Source organism: Carcharhinus amblyrhynchos, chromosome 1 (genome assembly GCF_965287045.1).
Source record: "Carcharhinus amblyrhynchos chromosome 1, sCarAmb.v2.hapA, whole genome shotgun sequence".
NCBI lineage: Eukaryota > Metazoa > Chordata > Chondrichthyes > Carcharhiniformes > Carcharhinidae > Carcharhinus > Carcharhinus amblyrhynchos.
The window spans coordinates 119,973,058-119,992,768 of NC_137324.1; the positions used below are offsets into that span (position 1 = coordinate 119,973,058).

Here is a 19,711-nt window from a genome sequence, read left to right on the forward strand (position 1 = left end):
TTCATAGCCTCCATCAGAATCCAAAACAGGACGAAAAATGAGACCAAACAACATGGTGAGGGGGTCGGGGCGGGTAGAAAAGATAGAATTCCAGTGTCAGGTGTATAGACTCCTGCCACAAATAGGCACCCAATAATTTCACAGTCTACAGATAGAACAACTGTTGAGACTACTTGGATTTCTACCAGCATCAACGTAGTGGAAATTACATTTCAGTTATGATGTACATGGTAACAGACAGAAATTAGAGAACAACTGTTTTTGACACAAGGGATGCTTGTTCATTTTTGGCATCCAGCACTGGTAGTGAATGGTTCAAGAAATATTTCAAATGTAAAGAACTGAAAGCCTCCACAACCAAGCACAGGGTATTTGGCTGCATAAGTGAGGGTGAAAATCATTTAAAATTTTAATTTAAATTAAAGTTTATTTGTTAGTCTTCCAAATAGGCTTACATTAATGCTGCAATGAAGTTACTGTGAAAATCCCCTATTTGCCATTCTCCAGCACCTGTTCAGGTACACTGAGGGGGAATTTAGCATGGCCAATGCACCTAACCAGCATGTCTTTTGGACTGCGGGAGGAAACTGGATCACCATCCGCACGGTGACATAGTGATTAGCACTGCTGCCTCACAGCGCCAGGGACCTGGGTTCAATTCCCCGCTTGAGTCATTGTCTGTGTGTAATTTGCATGTTCTCCCTGCATCTGCGTGGGCTTCTTCCGGGTGCTCCGGTTTTCTCCCACACTCCAAAGATGTGCAGGTTAGGTCGATTGGCCATGCTTAATTGCCACTTAATGTCAGGGGGACTGACAGGGTAAATACATGGGGTCATGGGGATAGGGCCGGGAAGGATTGTGGGCATTGACTATTTGATGGGCCAAATGGCCTCTTTCTGCACTGTTGGGATTCCATGGTTCTATGGTTCACCCAGAGGGGAACCCCACGTAGACACAGGGAGAAAGTGCAGACTCCACACAGACAGTGACCCAAGCTAGGAATTGAACCTGGGTCCCGACGCTGCAGCGCAGCAGTGCTAACCACTATGTCACCATGCACAAAAAAGAGCATTCGAGAACCGGCCGACCATTCAAAACCATGGCAGGCTTGTTTCAGGTGGATTCTCCAAGGTCAAGGAGCTCACTAAAATTATTCAAATTGTCCCAACATCAGAAAATATTCCAGGTCAGTGACATCTGAGCAGGAGACCACATGTAACGTTATCTATTTGCAGTGGCACAGGAACTTTTCAAGAATGTGCTCAGCAGATAGTTTTGTCAGAGTTTATCATGATAGACCGCGCTCCTACATTATGTAAAGGGTGCTCAATGAACAAGAAAGGCAATTTGGGGTTGAGCAACAGCTGTCTGTCCAACACGATATTACAAGGTCATGTGTGTACTGGAGAATTGCCTTGGGTGAAAACACGGCAACAAAGTAGAGCATGGGGCAAAAAGTGAATAATTGAACATCGCAAAGCTTGCAGATCAGATTTCTGGAAAAATCACTGAAGTTGCAGAAAAATTAAATGCTTTACGATCCAAATCTGTGGGGCTAATTTTTTAATAGCTTGTGCAATGCCAGCAGGCATCATTCTTCCAGGTCATATGAATCAACGTGGAGCCTGTAGTATTTTTGTGGTTGGGCTTACTTATATTAAATTCACCTAGTTACCAAAGGGAAAACACGGCCTCAGAAGACAGCCGATTGATCTGGGGAGAGGGAAATCCAGCAAAATGAATGATTATGAAGGTACTGCAGAAGTTCCTTGATGGGAAGTGATGAAATAGAATATTACTGGCAGCACCAGTTCTCAGCAGCTGCCAAACCTTTGGCAGCACTACAGCAATAAAGGCATTAATCAAGGAAGTCTTTAAAATCCATGTGGCAGTAATGTGAGAAAGTAAAACATTTCTGCACAGATTTTCCTTAGTGCATCCCAAGATCCTTTTAATTGTACTCCAAATGGCCTCCTCCTGACTGCTACTTTTCCTGCTTGGTGCCCAAGATCAGCAACTGACAATACATCAGTGGTCAGAGATCCAAAAAGCACTAGAGATGATAACTATGTGATCTGATCAAAACAATGACTTGCATTTACATTGTACCTAGTTCTATAGTTTGGAACGCTTCAAAGAAGCAAAAATTAAACAAAATTCAACACCAAGCCACATAAGACAATATTAGGACAGGAGGCCAAAACCTTTGTTAAAGAAGTAGTGGCAACTTAACGAAGGAAAGCGAGGTTATGAAGTTTATGGATGGAACTCCAGGACTCAGAACCGAGACAGCTGAAGGCATAGCAGTCATGGTACAACAGTAAAACTGACAGATGCGCAAGAGGGTAAAATTTGGAGATTTTGAAGAGCTGTAGGGTCGGAGGAGGTCACACTGATAACAAGGTCGAGGTCCTGAAGGAATCTGAAAACAGTGATGAGAATTTTAAAATTGAGGTGATGTAGGACTCCAAGCTGTAGGTCAGCAAGTATAGGTGATGGGTGAATGGGCTTGGCACAAGTAAGGATATGGGAGGTACAGCTTTGAGATCAAGCTTATGCAGAGTGAAAGCTGAGGGATCAGCCAGAAGAAGATTGGACGGTCTAAAGGCCTAAGCCATGGAGGAAGGGTATCAGCAGCAGATAAACAAAGGTGGTGCAGTGATGGAGAATGTTAGATAAACATGGAAGTTGGTAATGATGTGGATATGGGAGCTCAGTGCAAGGCCATGTAGGATAGCAAATTTGTGAAAAGTTTGATTCAGCTTTAGAGGCTAGGGAAGGGTTTCAAGTTGTCACCACCACCAATTTCTTTGGTGTGCTGGAGAGATCTAGATCTGCAAATAGGTTAACTATAATGGGTGAACTAAATGTTAAGTTAGCACTGAAAAATAGGAACAGAAGTAGATCATTTTGCCCCTTGAACATGTTCTGTCATTCAGTGAGATGATCTAATGAGAAATTAAACAGTTCTGGACAAATTGGGAAGGATATATTGGTCTCAGAGGAAATATAGCATAGATTTACCAAAATAATAACTAGACTTTTAGGGTTAATCTATGAAGAGAAACTAAACAAACTAGATTGTATTCCTTTGAATTTAAAATGTTAGGAAGTGATTAGATCAAACTTTTAAATACTATTAAGTGGAACTATTAAGCAAGAGTAGATTCAGAGAAATTATTTCTGTTGGCTAAGGTGTTAATGAGTAGGAGCATGGTCTAAAAATTAGAGCCCTACCTTTCGGGAGTGAAATTAGAAAACAGTCCTTCGCACAAAGGGTGATGGAAGTTTGGAACTCTCTTCCACAAATGGCAATTGATGCTAGATCAGTTGTTAATTTTCAGTCTGAGAATGAAAGATATTTGTTATCCAAAAATCTTAAGAGATACGGGCAAAGATGAGTATATTGAGTTAGGTCATAAATCAACCATGATCTCATTGATTGGTGAAACAGTCTCAAGGCGATAAAAGACCTACTCTAGTTCCTGCACACATGTATTATTATGGTAATGTGAAAGATGTAAAAAGATCTCTGTTATGATCTTCTTATTGTTTTAAAAATATACACCATACTCATACCATCTGATTTGCATGCCTGACCTAACGTTGTTTGAGAGAGGATAGTTTTAAGCAATTACAGGTCAAAATTGATTGGCCCAGTGTTGTAGGACCCATTTTATCTAAGGGTGGAGTAGGAGATTACCTAACTACAATGTTCTGAGATTTTCAACTGCATGCTAAGTACACGGTTTCATAAACACCATATTTGGCTATAATGTAACGTGTCTGAAGTTTGAAAAAAGCTTTAATAAAATGCCCCATAATAGATTCAGGCATAAGATCAGAGAATGTAGAGTCAGGGGACAAGTGGCATAATAGATTACTGGCTGGCTTCAAGCCATGAAGCAGAGTGTGTGATGGGTGGATATTCAGAGTGGTTGAAAGTGGAAGTGGTGTTCCACAGAGATCAGTGCTGGGGCCACTGCTGTTCACAATTTATGTCAATGATTTTGACCTTGGAATCCAAATGACAATTTCTAAATCTGTGCATGACACCAAGTTGCTGAGAACAGTCAGTACTGTGGATGACAGCAACAAATAACAGGAGGATATTAATAAACTACAAAATGGGCAAATAATTGGCAAATTAAGTTTAACACAGGTAAATGTTATGGATTACGTGCAGAATTTCTGCAAAAAAATGACTAAGGATGCAATCTTATGACCTTGCCCCAGTCATCCTTTTGCAAAGCCAGGTGGTACAATCGGGTGAGAGGTGAAAAATCAGAAACTCATCAAGTTTCTCACCACCTCTGGCACTGTTTTGCCAGTGAAATCGGCTTCATGCTCAGACAGATGGCTTCACTGACAGGCTTAAGTTCTGCCTCCCCGCCTCCACTTCCCCCAGACTAACAAAGAACTTTGGAAATCATTCGTTTACAGAGATTGATCCTACAAATGCAACTTCTTGGAAGAGCATTCATCTTTCTTCACTATTTCTTTTCCAAAAAAATACTCCAGATAATGTTATTCAATGTTTTAAAGAAAGACTTTAGGGTGGGGTGTATTCTCTTCAATGAAGTCTCTCCCGTCAATTAATTTCTCATAAAAATGAATGGAGGACTCATCGATTATCAGAGGAAAAAATGAGCCAGAATGATGAACAGCTGGGATTCTTGTAGCACATGTGCAATGCATTACTTGATGCTGATGACTTGAAAGACCAGTCTCTGCCTCTTTTTGATAAAAGTATGTAACAAATCTTTCTGTGCTTACTCACAAGCCTGATCAATCCAATAGTGGTGCACTGTAAGGGAATCCTTGTTATTGCAGTATATACATTGCACTAAGATAGATACGTACAGGGCCCTATTGAAGAAATAAATGATGATGTAGAGTAGAAAATAATAAATGATATAAGTTCATGTCAGTGTTATGATACACATAGCTTTCAGTCTTTTAAATATCCACCATGTATAGCAAAGGACTGAACCTTACAGAATCCGTTTTTTACGACATGTGAAATAAAGATAATAAATAGTTTTTCTGGAGCTTCTGTGTAATGTTGATTGAGAGGTGGCACAGTGGATAGTACTGCTGCTTCACAGTGCCAGGGACCTGCCAGGGTTCAATTCGGGCCATGGGTGTCTGTTCTTCCCATGTCTGTGTGGGTTTCCTCTGGGCGCTCCGGTTTGCTCTCGCACTCCAAAAATGCAGAGGTTAGGTGGATTGACCACATGTGGTGTTACAGGGATAGGGTGGGGGTGGGCCTAGGTAAGATTATCTGTCGGAGAATCAGTGCAGATTCTATGGGCTGAATGGTCCCCTTCTGCACTGTAGGGATTTTATGAAAGAATTGTAGAAACACTGGATTTAAGTTTTTCAATATATCATCTGCAACCACTGGAATATTGAAAGCCAATGGGGTGCCAGATCCATGGACAAACACTTGGGATGGCATGGTGGCACAATGGTTAGCACTGCTGTCTCACAATGCCAGGGACTCAGGTTCAATCCGAGCTTTGGGTGACTGTGGAGAGTTTGCACATTCTTCCCATGTCTGAGTGCATTTGCTCTGGGTGCACTGGTTTCCTTCCACAGTCCAAAGATGCGCAGGTTCGGTGAATTGACCAAGCTAAATTGTTCCTTAGTGTCCCAAGACATGTCAGTCAGGATGATTGGCAGGGTAAATATGTGGGGTTACAAGCATAGGGTCTGAGCAAGATGCTCTGTCAGAGAGTCAGTGCAGACTCGATGGGCCAATTGGCCTCCTTCTGCACTCTCTCGAGATTCTTTGTATCAGCAGACAGCTGAACTGACATTGTCAAAATTTGTGATTTAGTATTGTTGCATTTTTATCTGGAACCATCCCAGCTGGGACATTTCTGGTTGTGTTACGATTAGGCATAATATTCCAGCAGTTAGGAAGAGTGATAAGTTCCCAGTCCTGAAACTCTCCAGTGACCACTCTGCATCTCTTGGGCAGGTGGGATCAAACTCCTGTGTCATTCTCAGTTGACACTCCTCACCGGTATCATACATGACAAAAGAAAATCACAGTGGATCCTGAACATCTGAAAAAGAAACCAAAAAATGTTGGAAGTAGATCTGGCAGTGTCTATGGAGAGAGAAATGGTGTTGAATGTTTCAAGGAAGTGAAGGTGGGGAGAGTGGAAAAATAATATAACGGTCTGTGATGGATGCGGATGACAGGAAAAAGAATGGTGATGCAGGGTCAAAGGAAGTGGTTATGGGAGAAGTAAAGAAACAAAAGATATGTCTGAAGGAGATGCGAATACAGTAAAAAGTCTGACAACACCAGGTTTCACTCCAACTGATTTATTTGATAGTAAATTCACTAGCTTTCGGGTTAGCCCCTTCATCAGGTGAATGGAGAGTTCTGGCCTCAGACAGAACATATAAAGCACAGACAGTTTACAGATTACAGATTAGAATGTGAATCTTTACACCTAACCTGCTGTTCAAGTCTTAAAGTGGCTAACAGTGAGCACTGATCACAGGTTAAAGAGATGTGTATTGTCTCCAGACAGTACAGCGAATGAGGTTTTGCAAACCCAGGCAAGTCACCGGGGAGATGCGAATGGCAGAATGTCGAACACAGGCCACCTGAATCAAAAGCGATGGTAAAATAAGACTAAAACCAAACATGTAACAAAAAAATAAACAAAATGGGAGCAATTTGCAATCTAAAACTGTAAAATTCAGTGTTGAATCTGAAAAGCTGTGAAGTGCCTAACTGAAAGCTGATGTTTTGTTCCTCATGAAAACCACAGCATCCAACCTCATAGACCCAAACCCAGTCAGGATGTTTTTACCTCTTTATAGAATCACAGAATCCTTACCGTGCCAGTCGGCCCATTGAGGCCACAACAACATCACCCCATCCCCGCAACTCCACACATCCACTCCAACAATTGCCCCGACACCAAGGGGCAATTTAGCATGGCCAATCTACCTCACCGGCACATTGCAGTTGGACTGTGGGAGGAAATGGAGCACCTGGAGGAAACCCACACAGACACAGGGAGATCATGCAAACTCCACACTGTGCTACTACTGTGCCTTTAAGAAATGTATTTTATTTGTGTTCACTGTATTTTTTAAAGCAGGTCTGGTCTTTTTGATTTTGGCACCAAACTGTGAGCAGGTATCGAATTGTTGCTGAAGGAATATAATTGGCATCTTGTTAATTTTAATCTGAGCCTAATGCCCTGTCCTGGAGTTTTATGACCCTTTTGGGAATAGTTGATTTGCAACTGATTGGCGGGTCACGTGCCTTTGAATAGTTTTTCTTCCTCCAGGAGAAATCCAAAGGTCTTTACTTTCATTTTGGCAGAGGTTGTTTAGACTGCAGGCTGAAGGCAGTGTCCTTGTCTCTCTCCCTGGTATTGGAAATTCTGCAGTTGGTGGCTGGCTTGTTAGAAGCTAGAGGCAAGTAATGTCTCTGTCCCGAAGTATGCTGAAAGTTCCAGGATCGGAAAGCCTCAGTGTTTCAATTCTATACCCAAAGGACTAATTCACAGTAGGTGTTGCAAAGCTGCAAACTCCAACATTATGTGAGCATACTTGCTTTCTGTGCTAAGCCTAGAATGGAGTGTTTATTTGTGGGATTTGTTTAGTTTGGAACAATATTCTTAGCTGTTAAGATTTATCTAATGTTATAGTTATGTTTTTGTAGTTGGTAAAAGTTATTGCTGATTTTTCTAATTATTTGTTAACTATATTCTTAAAGAAACTTTGACAAAAGCTCCCTAGTGGGTCATTTGAGTCATATCTGGAGTGAAACATCTTATGCTTACCCATGCCAAATTCAAAGTGCAATATCTATGACCTAGACTGACTTCATAAAACACCTTAGAGCTTTTGACTTGCATTATAACAAGACAGACAGTCACCCAACACTAGAATTAAACCTGGGTCCCTTACACTATGAGGCAGCAGTGCTAACCACTTTGCCATCTTCCCCAGATCTGTAAACAGAACTTTGTGGGTGTGACAGTACCAGTTATGGGTCAGAAAGCCAGCAGCAACTGCACCTGAGCGGTTAGCAGGATATCTGGCCTAATTTATCAGCTGTGCAGAAACTAATTAACTGTCTTCAGAGCACTCTTTAAAGGACAGGAATCTGTTGGGCATCTGTACCTTTAGGCCAGAGGCCCTGCATGCCATGGCTGTTGGCCATACAGAGGGCTAGCAGCTCAGCAGCACCACTGGCAAAAGGGGTTGCCACTAGGACTGCACCTAGCTAAGAGGACAACTGAGGTATGAGGTTTCTGGGGCAATTGAAGCAGGTCCCAGCACCCTCAAGTGAGGCAGGCTGGAGGGAGTTAACTGAATGGTGAGAATATTGCTGCTGGGGACCACTCTGTGAGCCATGGAAGCTCTCTGTCAATTCTGAGAGGCTGGTAAAATCCAGTCCATTTTTCTCATCCTGTCCCAAGAAACTGATATTTCTTCCTATCTCAATTATTTTTTCTCTTCGTGTCCAGTCTCTTCACCTATATCGTGAATCTCCCAATGCCCTTGTCACTTTAACAGTTTCCAATTTCCTGGCCCTAGCTAACACTTCTTCACCATACATGTCCAATCTCTCTACATCTTCATTCCCCCATCAGAATAGTTTGAAGGATCTCCACGTCTTAATTGAATGGAGGTCCAACTAATCTCCATCTAACACCATCCTTCTCTGCCTGCCTGCATTTATTCATACATTGAACACTTCTCCATTAATTGCACTTAATTCATCCCTATAAAAGGTACCTGCCTTTTTGTGGGATATGTGCATCATTCTTTGTTCCAGTTCTGCTCAGCCCCCCTCCCTTCCATCCTTCTCCAATACATCAATGACATATCAGTGTCATTTTTGTTCTTGTCTAAAGTGAAAAAAATCATTAACTTTTCATCAAATTTCTACTCTTTTCTTACTTACGCATGGTCCATTTCGAACTCTTTCCTTTCCTTCCTTGCCTTCTCTGTCTGCCTTTCTGAAAATAAGCTATCAACAAATATTCACTATAAGCCCATTGGCTCACAGCTATCTTGATGACATTTCCTTACACTTCTTTCACTATAATAACACTCCTCTATCCTCCAGCTCAGTTTCACCATTTTAGTTGCCTCTGCTTTGACAAAGCCACCATCTATATTAGTACTTCTGAAGTCTTCCTTTTCTCCCAACCAAGGATCCATACTAGCCCCCTTCCCCAACTGTTACTGTGGTCGACAAGGCCCTCCACTGTGTCTGTCCATTTCCTGCACTTCAGCTCTCTTCCCTTTCTGTCTGCTATAATTGAGGGAGAGTTCCACGCCTTCCACCTTCCACTACACCAGCCTTCATATGCAATCAATCCTCTGCCATGTCTCCACTTCCAGCATGATGCCAACACATTTCCCCTCCTTTCCTTTTTTTAGCACTGAAAAAAGACTGCTCCCTTCATGACACATGACACCCTGACCTATTACTTAATCACTCCCAAAAAAAAAGCCCCCCTCTTCTCATAGCACTTTTCCATTCAAGGACAAAAGGTGCAGAACCCTCTCTTTTACCTTCCATCTATTCACTATTCAAGGCACCAAACACTCCTTAAGGGAACAGAGAATTTTGTGTACTTATTTTGCTTTGTATTCACACCCTCAATATGGTCTACACTGGGGAGTCCAAACACAGACTGGGTGACCTCTTCAGTCTACATTGTTAATATTAACTGTTAGTTTGTGTTGGAGGAATAATACTTTTTACCTTTTCCAAGTTTATTGTACATTCAACTTAGCAGAGATACAAACTCCCAAGTCCCCACAACAACTGTTTTACTGTGTCCATTTATACACTTTTGGAGGTTGAATAATAACCGTGATAATCCCCATGAGGTCCTTAGGAATCACTGATTAATCAACCTGTAGGGCTTGTTGAGTTCGCCTGATAACAGGCCGTGGCCTGCCCAATGGGAACTCATTACCTGAGCCTGGCCTCCAAAAACCTCCTCCTCACTCCTGTCTCATCCCTCTCCCTAGGGCTCCTGATCACTTCCCACCCAAAAAACTTGGGACGTGCCAAAATGAACCCAATCTCCACACCCCTCAGAAAAGTGAGCCCTTGATTGCAGCTTTTGTATGCTTGAAAGGGAAAGAAAGAAAAATCAACCAGGGATCACACTGACAGTGGCTATGCAGTAATGCTTCATGGAAAGTGCAGATGTGTGAATGAACTAACAGAATGCGATACAGTTGGGATCCTATCTATTCAGTGGAATTGTTTGCCAATGCTGCCTATCCACCTAAACAATGGGAAAATGGTTGAGATACTATGTAGTGTAGAACAACATAAATCACTTAGCATTCAGGGGAAAATTGGTGAGTGAGGAAGAAGCATTAGGTTGTATTTCTATGGGTTGGAAAGCAATACAATTTGGCAATTGGCTATTCAGTATTATCTAAGTAATCTTCAGCACCTCTTACAGCTCAATGCATGAATTTGAAACAGAACAAAAATCACGAGTTGCCAGGTACATTAAACCATGTTCATAAAACTGTTCTGATAGGTTTGTTCCAGTTTCCAAGTGAACTGCATTCAAAGGTTTAGATTACAATTTTTTTTGTTTTTTTATTATTTCTATCCCGATCAAAACAGTAAGACCTTCTGGGGGGTTTAAACACGAAATATCAGATAGATGAAGGAATGTTAAAAAAATAAGATATGTTTCCCTGTAGATCAACTGTGCAAATTTCCCTCCAAGCTGATTTCCTTGATTTTCTTCTTCCTGAAGAAGGAATACAAAGCCACAGCAAGTTTGCTGATGCCAGCAAGTTAGATAAGAGTAGGTAATGTGGCCAGCAATGAAAACATTGCAAATAGATTGTGTAGGCAAAATTATGGCATATAGAATTCAACGTTGGGAAATGTGAGGTCAACTCAATTAAATTTCTACTGCTGTCCCAAATTGAACTCAGCTGGTTCAATATAATTCAAGATCTTCTCAAAAACATACATAGAAAGGACCAAAATAATTTGAAGTGGTAAAATAATCAGAATAAATCAAAGTGCAGTAATGTAAATTTCAATCAGGAAAAGTATATTTTGAAATAGATTCCCTTATGCCTTTCATGGTTACCTATAGACCTTCTTGACTAATCTATCTCTTTAAGAATTTTTTATTGGCTTGTTAGGTCAGCTGGTTATGGTGCTTTAGGTGGAATATGGTGCATAATAACACTGACAGCTTGGTGGGTAGAGTTTTAAAAATATTGATCAGTCCCCGTACTGGCTGTTCATTCAGAAAACCAACCAATGATTTCTCCTATCTCATTCCAACAATGTCAAAAGATCAGAGAACCAAATGCCTTTGAGTCTACCTTTGGGAATGTCAGTTCATCTGCCACTTCCAGTTGTATACAAAGTAAAGTCTCCCTGATTGGCCCATCAATTAGCCTATTAATCAGGGATAAAGTTTCCTGTAGCCTACTACACCTGGTATTCCCAGGTGGTCTCCCATCCAAGTATTTACCAGTCCTAAATCTGCTTAGCTTCCAAGATCAGACATTTTCAGGCTAGTATGCCCTGGGCACCCATGAAGTTTGTATTCCAATTAGCCAACTTCAATGGCCTGATTAAAGTCATTAAGAGGTGGACTGAGTTCTATTAGAGATGATTTGCTACCCAATCCCATTTTGAAGGTTGGGTCAAGTGGCAAATGTGACATCCTTATTCAAGAAAGGAAAAAAGGACATTCTTAGAAACTACGGGCAAGTTAGTTTAATATCAGTGGCAAGTAAGCTTTTAGAAACAATAATCAGGGAAAAATTAAAAGGGGCTTGGAGAGGTTTAAGTTAATCAAGGATAACCAGCATAGATTTATAAAAGTCAGATAATGCTCGGTCAATCAAATTGAATTTTTTGATGAAGGGAAAGCAATGGATGTTGTCAATATGATTTTTAAGAAAGCATTTGACAAAGTACTATCTAAAGGTCTGGTTAACAAAATTGGGGCTCTTTGAATGGGAAGGGGAATGTCACTTTGGCTTAAGGACAGAAAACAATGAGTCCTATTAAATAGTTCTTTTCAGACTGGAGGATGATAGTAGTCTTTTCCAGTGTTCATTGTTCATTTTTGGATGAGTTGATATATGAATCAAATCATGGAATACACAGTAAAATTTCAAAATTTGCTGATGATAACATATTTGGAGTAGCAAATAGTAAGGATGATATAAATTGACTGTTACAGAATATAGATACATTAGCAGAATGAGTATGATCAAATTTAATATAAGAGGTGTAAGGTGATGCATTTTGCAGAAGGGACAAGAAGAGACATTATAGACTGAATGGCACAGTTCACAGCCTGCAGGGACAAAGGGTCCTGAGGGTTCGGGTGCATAAATCTTTGAAGATGGCAGAACATTCAGAAAGGGTGGTGAGCAAAGGATATAAGATCTTTTATTTCATAAATAGAAATATCAAAATACAAAAACAGGGAAGTTAGGCTGAATCTTCATAAATCTCTAGTCTGACCGCAACTGGAATATTGTGTCCAGTTCTGATGACCACACTTTAGAAAGGATGTGAGGCTCCTTGCAAGGGTGCAGAGGACATTTGTGCGAATGGTTGAAGGACTTTAATGACAAGGTTAAGATGGAATTTTATTAGGAATGGGTTAATAGACTTCCCAGTTAAGTCTTAATTTGATGTCAGTTATTCAACAGAAATGACTGATATATGAAGGGGCCATAGGTGGCACTATCTGTTGGTGGAGAATTGTGTGTGGAGTTGGGGGCTAAGAAATAAAGGTATGTTATGAAGAAGCAGAACTCATGTGTCCTTTACTCTATAGTAACTGAGAGGCTCAAACAGTGCTTTCTTCATTGATGGTCTACTCAGAAGCAAAGGTATCTCACTTGACATGACATCTATGCTATTGAAATGATTCATTCTGGCAATATTCATTTTAGTGACTTCAGGGTATTATCATCCCTAAACCTGAAACTTGTGGAACTTTCAAATTCTTTAACCCTGTTCTGATTTTCAGCATTTAAAGAGTCCAGGTAACATTTTAACCAGTCAATTCTACACATGGTAGACAAGCAGCCACTGTCTAATACAGCACAATTAAAGGACTCTGCAACCAAAACTCTCATTATAGGAGCAAAACTTCTTGTTAATAAAACAATGCCTTCTTTCTTGTCAATTTGATAGAGGTGACAAGATTATGCCAGATTTCAGTAAGGTAGATGAAGTACATCTGTACCCATTAATGTTCACTTCCAATATGGAGGCCACCATAGGATAAATCAATCTCTAAAGATGGAATGGATCAACACTAAGAAATAAGTCTGGCCATGCAGAGCAGGCTCTGGAGTCTGGTTAGGCCTTATCTTTGTATTTGCACGACAAATTTAGCATCTGCTAAGTACAAACAAATCTTTACACTGCATTCTATTACAAGTGACACATTTAACATATTTTAAAAAGGGAAAAATACTCACAAGTGTTACTTGACAATCCTTGTTCTTCAAATAACAGTCTCATCAGCATATGTTGGTTCTGTCTTAAAGCCAATGCTTCAGAAGATGTACATCTGGCCATTTAGAAGCAAACTAAAATGTTTTTAAGCTATTCTCATAATATTGCATGTTTTTTGTTTCCTGATTCATTATGTGTGTACCATACCCACTAGTTGAGTGTCATTTTTAAATTGGTTTATTTTGGAATCACATTTGATAGAGACAGGGATGAGGATGAACTCCTGTCCTAATATAAAAAATCTATAAGTACTAGTAGAAGGTTAGAGGAAAATTAGTTCACCAACTGTTCCCAGGGGGAAGATTATGCCACTGTTGTCATTGTTATCCAGCAGTGGTTCAAGTGCATCACAGAATCATGAATCCCTACAGTGCAGAATGAGACCGTTTGGCCCATCACACCTGTATCAATGACAATCCCACCCAGACCCTATCCCCATAATCCTATGTATTTACCTAGCTAGTCCCCCTGACATTCAGGGGCAATTTAGCCAATCAACCTAACCTGCACATCTTTGGATCATTTTTGATATAAGATCTTGTATCATAAACTCATGAGCTAAAATTCATGAAGTAGAGCCCAAATAAGTTGTCTCTCATGGAAAGAGGAAAAAGTTACTAATTCTAGCATGCTGAGGTTCGAGTCATTTCCGTAGTCTACAAACAGGAGAATACCTATAACAAAAAAAAACCAAAAGGACTGCCATGCAGATTTTGATTATGATTTTACGTAAAGCTGTCAGGTTTATCTAAGGAGATAGTAAGAATTCTTTCCTGACTTTCTGAAATTGTAACAGAATTGGCGTGAATGGGAAATATAACCCCAATCTTCCTTGGTGCAGCAATCATCATTGGGGTGCAATTCAGCTCCTATTTGTGCCTGTTCCAACACTGCTCTACATTTCTGACCGGTCTTCTGAGCCCAGTTTCTTTGGAGCGTAGTTTCCATTTAAGATTTCCATCAGAAGGCTGCAGCGTCAGAGGAAAAACTGTACATGGTCACTTTTTATGGCACGATCTGCCACCTAGCAAATTAAATGTCCAGTGTAATTGTTAGTTAATGGGTGAGTGCTAGTGATTGGGGGAATGGATGAATGAGTAAAAGGGTTAGGATTGTAGGTAATTAAGCAAGTGGTTATTGCGGGTGAGGTAAGCAGATAGAAGGGTGAGGAAAATGGCTAAGTGGGTAGAGTTGGGAGGTGGATAGGATGGCAGGTGTGTATGGTAGAGTGAGTTGGATGGCAGGTGGACGGATATAGAGGGTAGGGTGGCAGACAGGGTTGCAGCTGGTAGGGTAACAAGTAAGTGAAGTGGGTGGATGGGTATATAGATAAGTGGTTTGGAGAATGGTTAAGTCTGGTCAGAGTGAAGTCAGGAGGGAGTCTGGGAATCAGTGGTGTAGTTATCTAGGAGTTAGATTTGGATTTTTCTGTCATTTCCTAGGTAACTATACAGGCAAGTAGTCGGAACTGTCGAAAGTCTCTGACTCTGGGAGTTGAAGTCTTGTGCAGAGAGTTCTGGGGAGCAGGCAATTTGCCCATCAGAAGTTCAAATTGCTTATAAAATTATCATGGTGGCTAGTGCATTGGGATTTTCAATGAATCACAAAATGCATTTGGATCGTATGCCTCAGAGGTCAGCTCCTTTATACATATGGGGTGTACCGTCCCACAATGAGCTTCATCATAGTGCTGGAGGGATGGGGACAGGATCTTTACAGCACCAGCTGGCCATAAGGTAAGTTTGCATGTCCAGTGTCCTCTGAGGACCAGATCAGAAATCTGGAGTAGAGACATCGTGCAGAAAAGTAGGAATGGAGCAGCAATTCAATGGTGACTGTTACTTTGTGGAAAATTTGGACCATTGTGTGAAAAAATAAACTAGTCTAGGTGCCAAATGCTCTATTAGTGGATCCAAACATTAATTGACAGATATGTTTTGAATTGTTGCAAGAGAAAAATGTTGATAGTTGTACCTCAAGAATGCTCATTATTATCAAAGAATTTATGGCACAGTTCTTCCAGTCTCTGAATTATTGAAGACCTGACTTACAAAAGGGCAAGCTAGTAGAGTGGATGGGTGTGAGTTAAGTTGGTTGGTGGGTGAGGCAAGAGGGTAAGTGAGTAGGGTGGCAAGGTGGCAGGTGGATGATTCCATCGTTGGCAGTCGTGTCAGATTCGGATAGGGTGGATTCAGTGGGTTGGGAAGTTCAGTGACAGTCACTGGGGCTTGGTTCTGAACTTACCCAGGTGTTCAAGTAGGACTATTCTATCTAAAATTTCCTGGATAACTGTCCAGATGAGTATGTCAAAAATGTCTGAAGTCTGTGACTCTAACTTAAGGACCAAGGAAATTTCCCATCAAACATTGAAACTTCCTAGTATATTCCTACAGAAGTCAGCGCATCGGAACTTCTGTGGGGTCCTGATATACATCCTGGTCATATGTCTGATCTCCAACAATCCAGGTGCCAAAGAATCTGGGCCATTATCTATTCTCGGGGATAACCTAGGGGATTTTCATAGTAACTTCACTGCACTGTTATTGTAAGCCTACTTGTGACTAATAAATAAAACAAATACATTTTCTGAAATAAAACATAGCAGGAAGGAGCTGCTAACTGAGATTTATCATTTGTCCTGCGAGTATTTATTATTAAAGTTTATTTAATCGTAGTGTCATAAGCAGGTTTACATTAACACTGCAATAAAGTGACTGTGAAAATCCCCTAATTGCCACACTCTGGCACCTGTTCAGGTACACAGAGGGAGAATTTTGCATGCCCAATGCACCTAACCAGCATGTCTTTCAATCTATGGGAGGAAACTGGAGCATGCAGAGGAAACATATGCAGACACAGGGAGAACGTGCAGACTGCATAGACAGTGACCCAAGCTAGGAATGGAGCCTGGGTCCCTGGTGCTGTAAGGCAGCAGCACTAACCACTGTGTCAGTGTGCTGCCCATCACTGTGCTAATCCTACACCGGAGTTTATATGACCCTGTCTTGAGACAGGACACAAGCTGATCATGAGGACAGCACAGTAGCACAGTGATTAGCACTGTTGCCTCACAGCGCCAGGGACCCAGGTTCAATTCCAGCCTCAGATCACTGTCTGTGTGGAGTTTGCACATTCTCCTTGTGTCTGTGTGGGTTTCCTCTGGGTGCTCTGGTTTCCTCCCACAGTCCAAAGATATGTGGATTAGGTTGATTGGTCATGCCAAATTATCCCTAGTGTCAGGACGATTAGCAGAGTAAATGTGGGAGATTGCAGGAATAGAGATTGGGTGGGGATTGTGGTTGGTGCAGACTTGATGGGCTGAATGGTCTCCTTCTGCACTGTAGGATTCTATGAGTAATAATGCAGTTGGCACATCCAGAGATAAGGGTCGTTAGACATTTATCACAGACTGCTAGAATGCTATGCTGGATCTTTACTCCCAAGGCAGGTAGTGTAAATTGGGAAATTTCCAGGCATGTGATTAAACCAGAAATTTGATGGCTCCAAACTTTGATTAACTTTTGATCTTGTCATAATACCAGATATTGCTGGCACTGCGTTAGGTAAGTAAGCTTTAATCTCAAAATCACCACCCAGCCGATGCCAAAATTAAATTCCACTGAATCTAAAAATCTTATCAAATATGGTTTTAAAAACACAGCCAGGTTAAGATTGTACAATGAGAAAGAGGCCTCTGTCTTATCCCAGGTCTAAGGAGGAAGATAACAGCAGAGTTAGGGGCACCTTTGAACTTACTTCCACTTTCGATCAAATTTAATTGCAGGATCTGTTTAACTTTTTATTTCCATTTCACAACTTCAATCAGCTAGATCAAGAGGCTGGCTGGTTCAAGCACAAGGCTGCAGAGAGCAAAGTGGGAGAGCGTGATTGAAAGATTGGAAGTTAGAACTGATCACAGGCCAGGGTCAGAGCAAAGATCAGGGAAAGACCAGAAAAACAAGGAGGTCAGAAAAGGCCGGGGGAGGAGGGAGGTGGAGGGGGGTGGTGGTGCTGCTGGTGGTAGGAGGAAGTCTGATCACAGAAGATGAATGTAACAAACAAATTGATTCCAGCAGTTCAATGAGAAAACAGTTATCTCCTGGAATCAACAGTCCTCATTTCCTTTTTTCCGCTGGGTTTCCCAAACCTTGGCTAAATTCTGAGGCAAGTCGCCTCATTCTAATATTTAAATGATTATTTCACCTCCATCAAACTCCAGATCCACAGCAATGTTGTTGACTTTAGAACTGAAAGTCATAATGTCATGGCACTTGTAATTCCAAAAGTCCAGGTTGAACTTCTGGGAGCACTGGTTCAAAATCCCACCACGGCAGCTGCAGGAATTTACACTCAGTTAATAAATTGAAAGCTAGTCTCAGTAATGTTAACCGCAAAACTATTATTTATTATCTTAAGAAAATCCTGTTCACTAATATCCTTTTGGGGAAGCGGTGGCATAGTAGTAATGTCACTGGGCCAGTAATCCAAAGGCTAATGCCCTGAGAACCTGATTCAAATCCCACTCTGGCAGCTAATGAGATTTAAATTCAATAAATAAATCTGGATTTTTTTTTTAAAGAAAGCTAATTTCAGTAATGGTAACCGTGAAATCATTGGTGATTGTCATGAAAACTTATCTAATTCACTAATGTCCTTTGGAGAAAGAAATCTGCTATCCTTACCCTGTCTAGCCTATATGCAAGTCCAGAGCCACAACGACATGTTTGACTCTTGACTGCCCTCTGACATGGCCTAGCAAACCAAACAGTTTTTGGGCAATGACAGATGGGAAAGAAATGCTGGATTTATTAGTGATGCTCAAATTCTGTGAAAGACAAAAGAAAAAAAATCTGTTATCCCTACCTGGTCTGGCTTAACAAGTGAATCCAGATCCACAGTAGCGTGGTTGACTTTTAACTGCCCTCTGAAATAAATCTGGATTTTTTTTTTAAATAACCAGCCACTCAGTTCAAGGGCAATTGGGAACGGGCAATAAGTGCTGGTCTTGCCAACAATGCCCACAGCCCATGGAAGAACATTAATAAAAGGAGGTGGGTCAGAGGTAGATCTCAGATATCTAACACTTCGTTTTCCACCTGACCGAAACCCATGAGGTTTAAAATTCCCCTCACGGAGACAGAACATTGAAGGAAAGTGACGAACAACTGTACGCCAAAAATTCCGTTGTACTGTTGAGTTATTGATATGATGGAATTTCTGTCCTAAGGTTACCCCAGCCCGACTCCTGAGGATGAGGATATTTAAAGAACGATTTGGTGAGGGTGAGGTGCCTGTGCCCTTAGTAGCAGGATTTTGGATTTTGGAACAACATCTTGTCACTTGACAGTAATTATATTAATGTTGACCGAGCCAGAACTTAAACTCTGCTCTCAGCAAACATCAGTTCCACTGGAACACGAATTATGGGAATCTCCGAGTGGCCTGGGGAGACATCGACCCAACATGTTCCTCACCTAATGAGGGAGGTGTGCTCACAAAAATATGGAAAGTCAAGAAGTAGGAAGAAAGCCAGAGATTCCTGGATGCACCCTATTTTCTGGCTACCCTTCCTGTGGGAATAGCTCCAGAATCATGCTGGGAACATCCTGTAATTTGTAGACTCAGACTCCTGCGCATAGTCTCAAAAACATAGTGATACCTGTAATGGAAAGCCAGACAGCTCATTATTAACTCCATTTTTGTAGACGATTTCTGAAAAGCACATTTTGGGAAATTAGAACCATCCCGATGTATTTTTTTTTCATTTTCTTCAACAAAATAATGTATTCCATAAAAACATCTCTTCAATGCAAGACAGTTTCAATTTTATAATACAATAATATTTGTTTGCATACCAGTTTTGGAAGAGAATTTTATATGCGGGAGTTGTTAACTCACTAACATGGATTTTTCCAACAATTTATCACAATTTCAACTTTATTGCAAGATTACTTAATATCACCAAGATATTTCATAGAACAATTGGTTTTGCTGAAATGCAATTAGAGATAGGGTTAATTGCATGCAAATGACAGTTTTGCAAGGATTTCAAGCCACAAAAAGCACTCATTTCACAAAAAAATTGGCCAATTTGTTATTGCTGGGGAAAAGCCGGTTAATAATGCTGGTGTGACTTTTACATGGGCAGGTAAAGCATGACTTCTTGTAATTCAG

The 19,711-nt window shown here is 40.9% G+C and overlaps 1 protein-coding gene across 1 annotated transcript in view; it reads right to left on the reverse strand.

Moving 5' to 3' along the window:
- The window catches only part of LOC145344555 (ankyrin-2-like), an 831,416-nt gene that overhangs the window by 514,326 nt on the left and 297,379 nt on the right, over nt 1-19,711 (reverse strand). The window lies entirely within an intron of this gene.